Below are 9,850 nucleotides of genomic sequence, written 5' to 3'. Positions count from 1 at the left end.
ACAGTATTTCATTATGGTGAATAAAATCTTTTTGATTTTGATGAGGGCCTAATTTTATATTTTCATATGGTTGACAACTTTTAATTTTATCTCATGTTGCAGATCGTACTGAAGAAAATTACAACCTTGAGTACCAAAAGAAGGAGTTAGGAGAGCAAAAAACGTGTATATATTTTCTGGTGTATATGACAGAGAGAAGAGAGTATATTTTTGCTTACATAATGAAAAATGTAAATGATTACAATTCTGTTATATAAAAAGCATAAATCTGTATTTTCTCTCTCTCACACTTTCATGCACTCATTTTCTCATTCTTCTAGTTAGTTCCATAACACGTGGCATATAAGCCACTGTGAAATACACCTGTATGATCTCATTTTAATATTTGCTTTAGCCTCCACGTCAGCACAGCAGGTTATATTCCAAGACTCCCCTGTAACCTCTGTGCTGAGACAACTCCAAGCTTTTCCCTCAAATAATTGAATCTGTCCCTTGGTAATGATTTGGTAAATATATCTGCAATTTGTTCTTTGGAAGCACAAAATGTCAAATCTACAACTCCATTCTGCAAGGCCTCTTTGATGAAATGATATCTTCTGTCTATGTGTTTAGTTTTCTGGTGAAAGACTGGATTCCTTGTGATGGCAATGGCTGAGGTATTATCACAGTGTAGAGGTGTAGCTCTCACTTGCATTTCACCAAAATCTTCCAACACAAACCGAAGCCAAATTGCCTGTGCAGTTGCTTCTGAGGCACTTATATATTCTGCCTCAGCTGTAGAGAGTGCTACACAATGTTGTTTAACCGAAGCCCATGAGAATACACCACTACCAAAGCTAAATGCATATCCAGATGTGCTTTTCATATCATCCACAGAACCACTCCAGTCACTGTCACAGTACCCTACTAAAACAGCTTGTTGTCCCTTGACATATTCTATTCCATAATCTAAGGTACCTTTGACATACCTTAATACTCTTTTTGCTATACCAAGATGCTTCTTTGTGGGACAATGCATGAACCTTGCCAGTAAACTTGCAGCAAACATAATATCTGGTCTTGTTGCTGTCAGATATAGAAGACTTCCCACTACCTTTCGATACATCTCTTCATCTGCAGTTCCACTTCCATCTTCCTTGCTGAGTTTCTCGTTTGCAATTAATGGTGTAAGAACTGGATTACAATCAGTTAAGCCAAACTTGTTCAGCAATGTAGAAGCATATTTTTTCTGGTGCACGAAAATGCTGGAACTTGTTTGTATTACTCCCATTCCAAGAAAATGATGTAACAAACCCAAGTCTGTCATTTCATATCTTTTCATCATATCTGCCTTAAACCAATGTAACATTTCATCATCATTTCCTGTATACACTATGTCATCAACATATATGGCTGCAATGAGTATTCCTTTTTCTCCCCTGGTCTTTGTATAAAGAGTGGCCTCACTTTGACTCTTTTGAAAACCACCCTCACTGAAATATGCATCAATCTCACTATACCAGGCTCGAGGGGCCTGTTTCAATCCATATAATGCCTTATGCAGCTTGTATACTTTATCCTCATGCCCTTCAATGACAAAACCATCTGGTTGTTCTACATAGACCTCTTCCTGCAGCACACCATTTAAAAAGGCTGACTTAACATCAAGCTGGTACAATTTCCAGCTTTTGTGAGCTGCTAAAGCAATTAAGGTCCTAATTGTGTCAAGTCTTGCAACAGGGGCAAAAGTTTCATTAAAATCCACTCCTGGTTTCTGTGCATATCCTTTAGCCACTAACCTTGCTTTGTTTTTCTGAATTGAGCCATCAAGATTAAGTTTTGTCTTGTATACCCATTTAACCCCAATTACAGGCTTATCTGCTGGTCTACTCACCAACTCCCAAGTTTTATTTTTCTCAATCATCCTCAACTCATCTGTCATTGCATTGATCCAAGACTGATTTTGTGCTGCTTCATTGTAGTCTTCGGGTTCAATGATGCAATTGTTGCATTTTGCCAGAATATCAGTCAAATTCCTCCATTTTACTGGTGTATGATCATATTCAGCATGCTTTCCACCTGTTTCAGTGTGTGTAGGGTCAGTGCTAGTACCCCTAGGTGCATATGAACTGTCCCTGCTGCTGCTTGTAGTCTCCCTTGAATTTTGCACAATTTGAGCTGATTTTTCTGGTGTATAGTAAGTGTCTTTGAATGCTGGATTCACTTCTTCTGAGACTTTACAACCATCCTTGGTTGCTGTAATTATCCTTCCTCCATTATTTCTCTCATCTTCCTTCCAATTCCATGAGCTTTCTTCATCAAATATAACATCCCTTGATAAAATCAATTTTTTAGCTATAGGATCAAATATCCTATACCCCTTCTCACAGGTTCCATAGCCAACAAAAATTCCTTTCACACTTTTTGAATCCAATTTCTGCCTTGTTTCAGCTGGTACATGAACATAACAAATGGATCCAAAAATTTTCAAATGTCCTACACCAGGTTTTCTTCCACTATAGGCTTCGAAAGGTGTCACCCCATTCAAGGCTTTAGTAGGACATCTATTTAGCAGATAGACAGTTGTGTGAACAGCTTCTCCCCACAAGTAGTAGGGCATTTGTTTATCATGTAGTATGGCCTTGGCCATTTCAATGACTACCCGATTCTTCCTTTCAACTACCCCATTCTGTTGAGGAGTGTAAGCCACTGTTATTTGTCTTTGAATTCCCTCAGATTCACAGAATTTTATAAACTCTACAGACAGAAATTCTCCTCCTCTATCACTTCTTAGACACTTAAGTTTAAAACCACTTTGCAACTTAACCATTGCTTTAAATTTCTTAAAACAGATAAGAGCGTCAGATTTGTTTCTTAAAAAAATACACCCAAACCATGCGTGTGCAGTCATCTACAAACAGCATAAAATACCTGTTTCCAGCAAGTGTCTCTGTTTGCATTGGTCCACACAAATCTGTATGAACTAATTGCAGTGGCTGATCTGCTCTCCATGCACCATTCTTTTGGAAAACTTCTCTATGTTGCTTTCCAAATTGGTAGCCTTCACAGACCTTCATCGTTTCTCTAAGCTTTGGCAATCCCACAACCATATCCTTCCTTTTTAATTCAAGCAAAGCATTTGAATGAAGATGTCCCATTCTTTTATGCCAAATTTCCATACTCAGCTCAGTTTGAACTGTTAATGCAACCTGCTCACACGATGTCATAGTCAACGGATAGCATCGATTTGTTTTTGCTTTGACTTGCACAATCAGATTCTCAAGCGTAGGTCCATCATACACATGACACATTCCACCACCAAATGTCAGATAATAGCCATGCTCATCCATTTGACCAACACTCAACAGGTTTTCTTTCAAGCCAGGTAAATATAGTACCTCTTTGATATGTCTTTTTCCCTTGTCAGTGTCAATCACCAATGTTCCTTTCCCAGCAATATTCTCTAGTGTTCCATTAGGCATTTGAACCCTTCCAAACATATTTCTCTTCACATCAGTCAATAAACTAATATTTCCTGTCATATGGTTGCTGCAGCCACTGTCTATGTACCATTCACTGTTTTTGCTTGAGTCATGAGTCTCACTTGCTGCATAAAACATATTCCCTGTCATTTCCATCTGATTTGTACAATTGGCTTTCTGCACATTTCTTCCAATTGTACATTCTCTTGCCCAATGTCCAAACCTGTCACAATTATAGCATTTTGGCTTGCCTTTAAATCTACATTCTCCAAAATGATACTTGCCACAGGTTCTGCATTATGGTTTTGAATTATCTTGACTGCTTCCAACCTGCCATCTACTCCCTCCGTGAACAGTGTTTGCAGCATGTGTGTTTGTCATTTGAGCTCCATGAAACCTTTGCTGAAATTTTTGTTTAGGTTCCCATTTCTTCTCTTTTGAGGACCATGACTTCTGAAACTTAGCTACATTAGATTGTGACACTCCTTTGTTTTGTATTTTGGAATTCACAGACAATGTAGAGAATGCTTTCTCTGTGGAATCAGTAACTTGCTGGTCAAGTCTCTGCTCTTGACTCTTCAAAATCGCAATTACTTCTTGAAATTCCACTGATGTCAAATCCTTAGTATTTTCTATCACCAAACAGATTGGTTCATATGCTTTTGTTAAGCTAATTAATACCTTTTGAACCATTCTTTCATTTGACAGTGTCTCTCCAAACGTTTTCATCTGGTTTACTAGATCATTTAGTCTTGTAAGATAATTGGACAGTGTTTCATCATCCTTCATCCTAGTGTATTCGAAATCTCTCCTTAAACTTTGCAATTTCACAGATCTTACCTGATCTCCACCGTGAAATTCTTTGTACAAGAGCTCCCAAGCTTCTTTTGCAGTCTCTGCATTTGCTATCCTTGGAAAAATTTGATCAGTAACAGCACCTTGAATAATCCCCAAAGCTTTTTCATCCTTCATGTAAGACTCCATCATCTGTTCATCATCTTCACTTGCTGAGCTTCCTTCAGCCTCTTCGATTTTCCCCTTTAGCTTCCCAGCAGAAACTGGAATTCCTTTCTCCACAAATTTCCAAAGCCCGAAGGATTTGAAAATGGTGACCATCTTGATTCTCCAAAATTCATAGTTCTCTCCTGAAAATATAGGAGCCCTTACTTCAGATCCAGCCATTGATGCTTCAGATCTGTAATACTAGCCTACACTCTTCAATCGAGCTCAGAATTGCTCGAGCTCTGTTTCTATTTTTTTTTTTTTTTTTAGAGCACAGTATTTACTCCCAACGCAGATTCAACCAGCTCTGATACCATGTTAATGGAGCTTGAGAGATTGTATATTATGGATGATGATAGCTTGAGAGAGAGAGAAGTTAGGAGAGCAAAAAACGTGTATATATTTTCTGGTGTATATGACAGAGAGAAGAGAGTATATTTTTGCTTACATAATGAAAAATGTAAATGATTACAATTCTGTTATATAAAAAGCATAAATCTGTATTTTCTCTCTCTCACACTTTCATGCACTCATTTTCTCATTCTTCTAGTTAGTTCCATAACACGTGGCATATAAGCCACTGTGAAATACACCTGTATGATCTCATTTTAATATTTGCTTTAGCCTCCACGTCAGCACAGCAGGTTATATTCCAACATCTCCTTCACTATCCATTTTGCCAATTGTTAGGAATTAGGGCATCGGCTCTAAAGATGAGATTAGGTGGGAAAGTCCCAAAAGCCTTCAGTTTCTGAGATTTGATAATCTACCAAATCTAAAGGTGCTTCCTGAGGGGCTTCAACATGTTACCACCCTCGAAGAACTTCACATTTGGCATTGTACTACGGAGAGTCTTCCTGATTGGATTGACAAATTCAGACACCTTAAAATACTTGGACTTTTAGCATGCCCTTATTTGAAATCACTGCCTTACCAAATAATGACACTAAAGTCACAGACAATGGAGTTTGTGAATTGACCCATCTTATTGCCAAGATGCCAAAAAGAAACTGGTTCAGATTGGAAGTAAATTCAACAAGCTGAAAATCTGCTACTCCAGCAACCTCAGTCTTCTCTTATCATCAAGTTATGCAAAGGTAACATGCTTTTACTCTTCTATATAAAAATGAATCTCAATAAAAGAAGCTTTTCTTCTTTTGTTGGCAGAAACTCTGTATAGGATTGTTATCCTCAACACAGTATTTCATTATGGTGAATAAAATCTTTTTGATTTTGATGAGGGCCTAATTTTATATTTTCATATGGTTGACAACTTTTAATTTTATCTCATGTTGCAGATCGTACTGAAGAAAATTACAACCTTGAGTACCAAAAGAAGGAAAGCTTATTTTCAAATCCTTGGGCAAGCAAACGGAGAAAAGTCAACCATTAAGAGGTGAGTATGTTTTTCCTGCTCTTCACTTTGAAATTTTCATTATAAGTGGTCTCTTCACTTATTGAAGCATAACTTATGTACTTAAGTTTTTAATAAACTAATTACTTACTAGTCTAATCTCTAGACTGGTTGACCAATCACTCCAAAAGAACTGTTACTAGATAAAGTGAAGAATAGGGATATGCTTATAAAAGTGACATTTGAAAGTGGTGATAGAAGAGGAATGTGAAGGTGGAGGACCAAATTACATGGTAATCGTATTCTAATTGGTAGATTTGCATCATTTTTCTTCATTTTCTATGGAAAACCAGTAGCTTATATTTTCCACGTCTTTTTTCGTTAGCTTTATGCATGAGTCTCAAACAGGTTCAACTTCCAACCAATCTCATTTTATAGCAGATATACATATATGACCTTCGGATTCATTTGGTCCCAGTCAATAAACCAAGTACCAAGAACTTCTAGCTCAAAACTTCATGACTCCACAAAATTTTCTGATATCCTCACCTCACTATGGTTTCTCTTCCCCACTGCTCAACTGTTAATATTTCAAAAAGAAAGAAAGTACTAATTTGAGTGATGTTCCGTAGAGCCATCAGGCACAAATGGTGCTGAAAATTTGCTATCATTTCAACTATGAAATTAATTTGGAATATGGAAAAACAAACAGGTTCAAAATAGCTAGAGAATCACCAAAAGTTACAGGTTCTACATTAAAAAAATAATAATAATAAATAAATAAATAAAATAAAATAAATTTGAAAGGCGACATATTGGCACAGCAATATGCCCAATAGAACTGCTTTTGGAGTAGTAGGAAGCCATCACAAAGCATTTATCATCCTCTTCATCTCAGCAGACCTCCTCGGATCAGGTTCTTCAATTGCCCTCTCTATGAGTACATGCTTGACACGACACATTGAGTTCCTCATCTAAGACTCCTTTTACATCAGCAACTAATAACTGAAAATCCAATAAGCAATAGTATTGTAATGAAAATTCAGAAAATAAAGAAAACATGGACCTTCATCCGAATAGAGTAAGTGTTAAACAGTTTTATTATGCAAACATCATTGCGTTTCTTTAAATGACAACTAAGATAGCAGGAAAATATTAAAGCACAGTATTTCTAGGAAGACTAGCTATTATGAGACGCAACTACAGCATAGCAACAATAAACAAGATATCCAGGAATTGAAAACATTACTTAATTGTTAAAATTATAAAGAAGGAAGTTTTGCAAATGCATAATTGATTAAAAGCCTAAGGGCAACATATGGATACATCATACAACACAAACCATAGCACAAATATCAAAAATAAGAAGAAAGATATTGCTAAGGATTTTATTGATCTAACTGCTTAGAGTGGGGAACATCATTCATGACAAACTTCTAAAGTTTTTCGTGGTCCTACTGTGTTTACTGGTAACATGGGGAAATACATAGAAACCAGTTCTAAGAAGGGAAGAAAAACATCTAGAGAGGATATTCCCTTACAACATCCTTACCAAATCATGATGAGTGGATTAGATAATGCAATGGTATTGCATTTGAGAATTCAAAGTACATCAAGTGCTGGCTGCATATACTAGTTAATAGTTAATAGTTAGGATGGTTATAACTACTAAAAATGACATAAATGTATCAAAAAATGAGCAAAGAGGAGGCTAACATACTTTAGGAATTCCCTCTGGATTAGGAAACCGAAAAGTTTGTGCATGAAGCATCTGGCACTGAATCATCAACATGTTTTTCTCCTTTAACAAAACATACCACAGCTTATTAAGGTCATCCCAAGACTGACCAATTCGGAAGCCTTCCAACTTTGACCTGAGAGCAGTAAATTATTTAAAAACAAAAGAACTTTCAGTAACTATAATGAAAACATAATTTAGATATTGGGAATTTTCATAAACCATGTCAACTAATATCAGAGAGTCAGAGGAAGTTGACTGTTTAATTCCTTCGGTATGAGTGAATTGCAAAAAATTTCAAAATACTAACCATTAAATGAATTATATATTACGAAATAGAAAGGTGCATATTTTTGGAAATAGACTCTATTCTACTACTACTTTTGTAAATAACTAGCAAAATATTGAGAGGATTATCTTGTATATGTGCCCACTAACACAAGGCAGATTTCTAATTTATATCATGTCATCAAGACAAGTTGAGGGTGTTTTGGAGGATTTAAAATATGTTGTTTATTGAATAATATTGCAATGTTTTGTGTAACTTCCTTAAAAGACTACAAACCTTTGTTTCCCATAAAACTCTTCCCTGTTTTTAAATTGGTAAGAAAATTCTCAAAGGACATGCTCGGAGAATCAAATAAAAAGAAGATGTCATCATCAACACTATATGTTTCAATAAAACCCCGGCAATAAAGCTCCAAAACCCAAGTAGAATTTCATTTTTACTTTCATTTTCATTGACCGGACCACAACACACACTAGTTTTCCACTCATTTTCATTGAACACTTTCATTTAAGCTAAAGTGTTAACAAACAATAATCAAATAGCTGAAATTAATAAAGACAATGAACAAGAAAGCCCCATGTTAATAAAAATAAAAGATTTTTACCATAGACAACTGGTTTTTCTTCATCTGGGCTTCTATTAGCCTCAAAGAACTCCTCAAGAGGATTGTAAACTGTCCTAGCTGAAGAAGAAGCAGCAGTTGTAGCAGCAGAAGTTTCAGACTTTGCAGCAGCAAACAGTGTTCTGCTCAAGTACCTTGGTATAAACATGGTTTCGCGATCAAATTTCTGCATTGAAAATGCAATCCAGTCAGAGTAAGCAGAAAAACAAAATGAAGCTGTGACAAAAAATAAAATAAAATAAATAATCTGATAAGAGAATGAGATTGAGAACATAAAATAATCAAGAGTCAATACAAAATGTTGAAAACCTGTCTAGTTCCTCCAACATAAGTTAAGTTCAACAGTCTCTTTTTTATTTTTTATTTTTTATTTTTTTATCAGACACTCTATTTCAGACTATTGCTCAATCTTCATCTTTAACAAGAACCAACCCCAAAACTAATATAACACATATCTTAAATCCCTGCATAACACTTGAATCCAAGACAGAACAAAAATAACCCACATGCTGGAACCAAATTTCACATAGAACCCACATACTGAATCCCTACATTCTCATCGAACAACCACTACAACTACAAGAATTGTAAAAAATAAAAATAAAAATAAAAATCACACACGTTTGAGAAGAATCGGTCACAGCCCTCTCTGAATCTAAAGGAGTCTCTCTTCTATCACATTTTGTTCTAACTGAGAGAGAAAAAAATAAAAAAAATAAAAAGGGTATTGGCTGACAGTTGGAAGAAAGAAGAAGAACGCAGAAAGAAGAGAAGGGAAAGTGCAAAAAAGTTGAAGAGAAAGAACTTAAAGAATTTGAAACCTGATTTTCGGTGTTGGACACGGTGACATCGTGGATCAAGGAGGTTGGGTTAAGGTCGTATGGTCGTGTGGGTCGAAGAGTTTGGGTGGGTTTAGGTGACTGGGTTTGATAAAGCGAGGTCCTTTAGGCGGCTGGGTTTAGGCTTTCTGGTGGTGAGTGGGTTTGGTTCTGGTGACCGAGTGCGTGGTGGTTTAGGACGCGTGCCGCGGACTGCGGCGGCTAGACGAGAGAGAGAGAGAGAGAGAGAGAGAGAGAGAGAGAGAAAGAGACAAGACGATGTGAACATAATTTAAACCATCCACGTGTTTCACGTTTTTCACATTTTTTTCAGACCTCATAAAAGACAAGACGATGTAAACATAATTTAAAAAAAAAAAGTATTTAATAATTTATAATGAACTTAGGATCTGTTTCGTATAGTTACGAAAATAGCCTGTTTAGCAGAGTTTTTTTTTTGGATTAAAAATTCTATTTGAGGTCAAAAGTTCTTTTGTTAAAAGATATAGATGTTTGGTATAACACACCGTCCCAAAGTACCACGGAAATTTTCCAACTTTGACCGT

At 36.2% G+C, this 9,850-nt stretch overlaps 1 pseudogene; it reads right to left on the bottom strand.

Annotated features, from left to right (window-relative positions):
• Nucleotides 1-6,477: 6,477 nt before the first annotated feature.
• LOC107417553 (uncharacterized) lies at nt 6,478-9,547 on the bottom strand (annotated as a pseudogene).
• Nucleotides 9,548-9,850: the final 303 nt, after the last annotated feature.

The sequence above is a fragment of the Ziziphus jujuba genome, chromosome 2, assembly GCF_031755915.1.
Source record: "Ziziphus jujuba cultivar Dongzao chromosome 2, ASM3175591v1".
NCBI classification, from domain to species: domain Eukaryota; kingdom Viridiplantae; phylum Streptophyta; class Magnoliopsida; order Rosales; family Rhamnaceae; genus Ziziphus; species Ziziphus jujuba.
The sequence above is the reverse complement of the archived record's forward strand: the minus strand, read 5'-3'. Positions and strand labels throughout refer to the sequence as shown.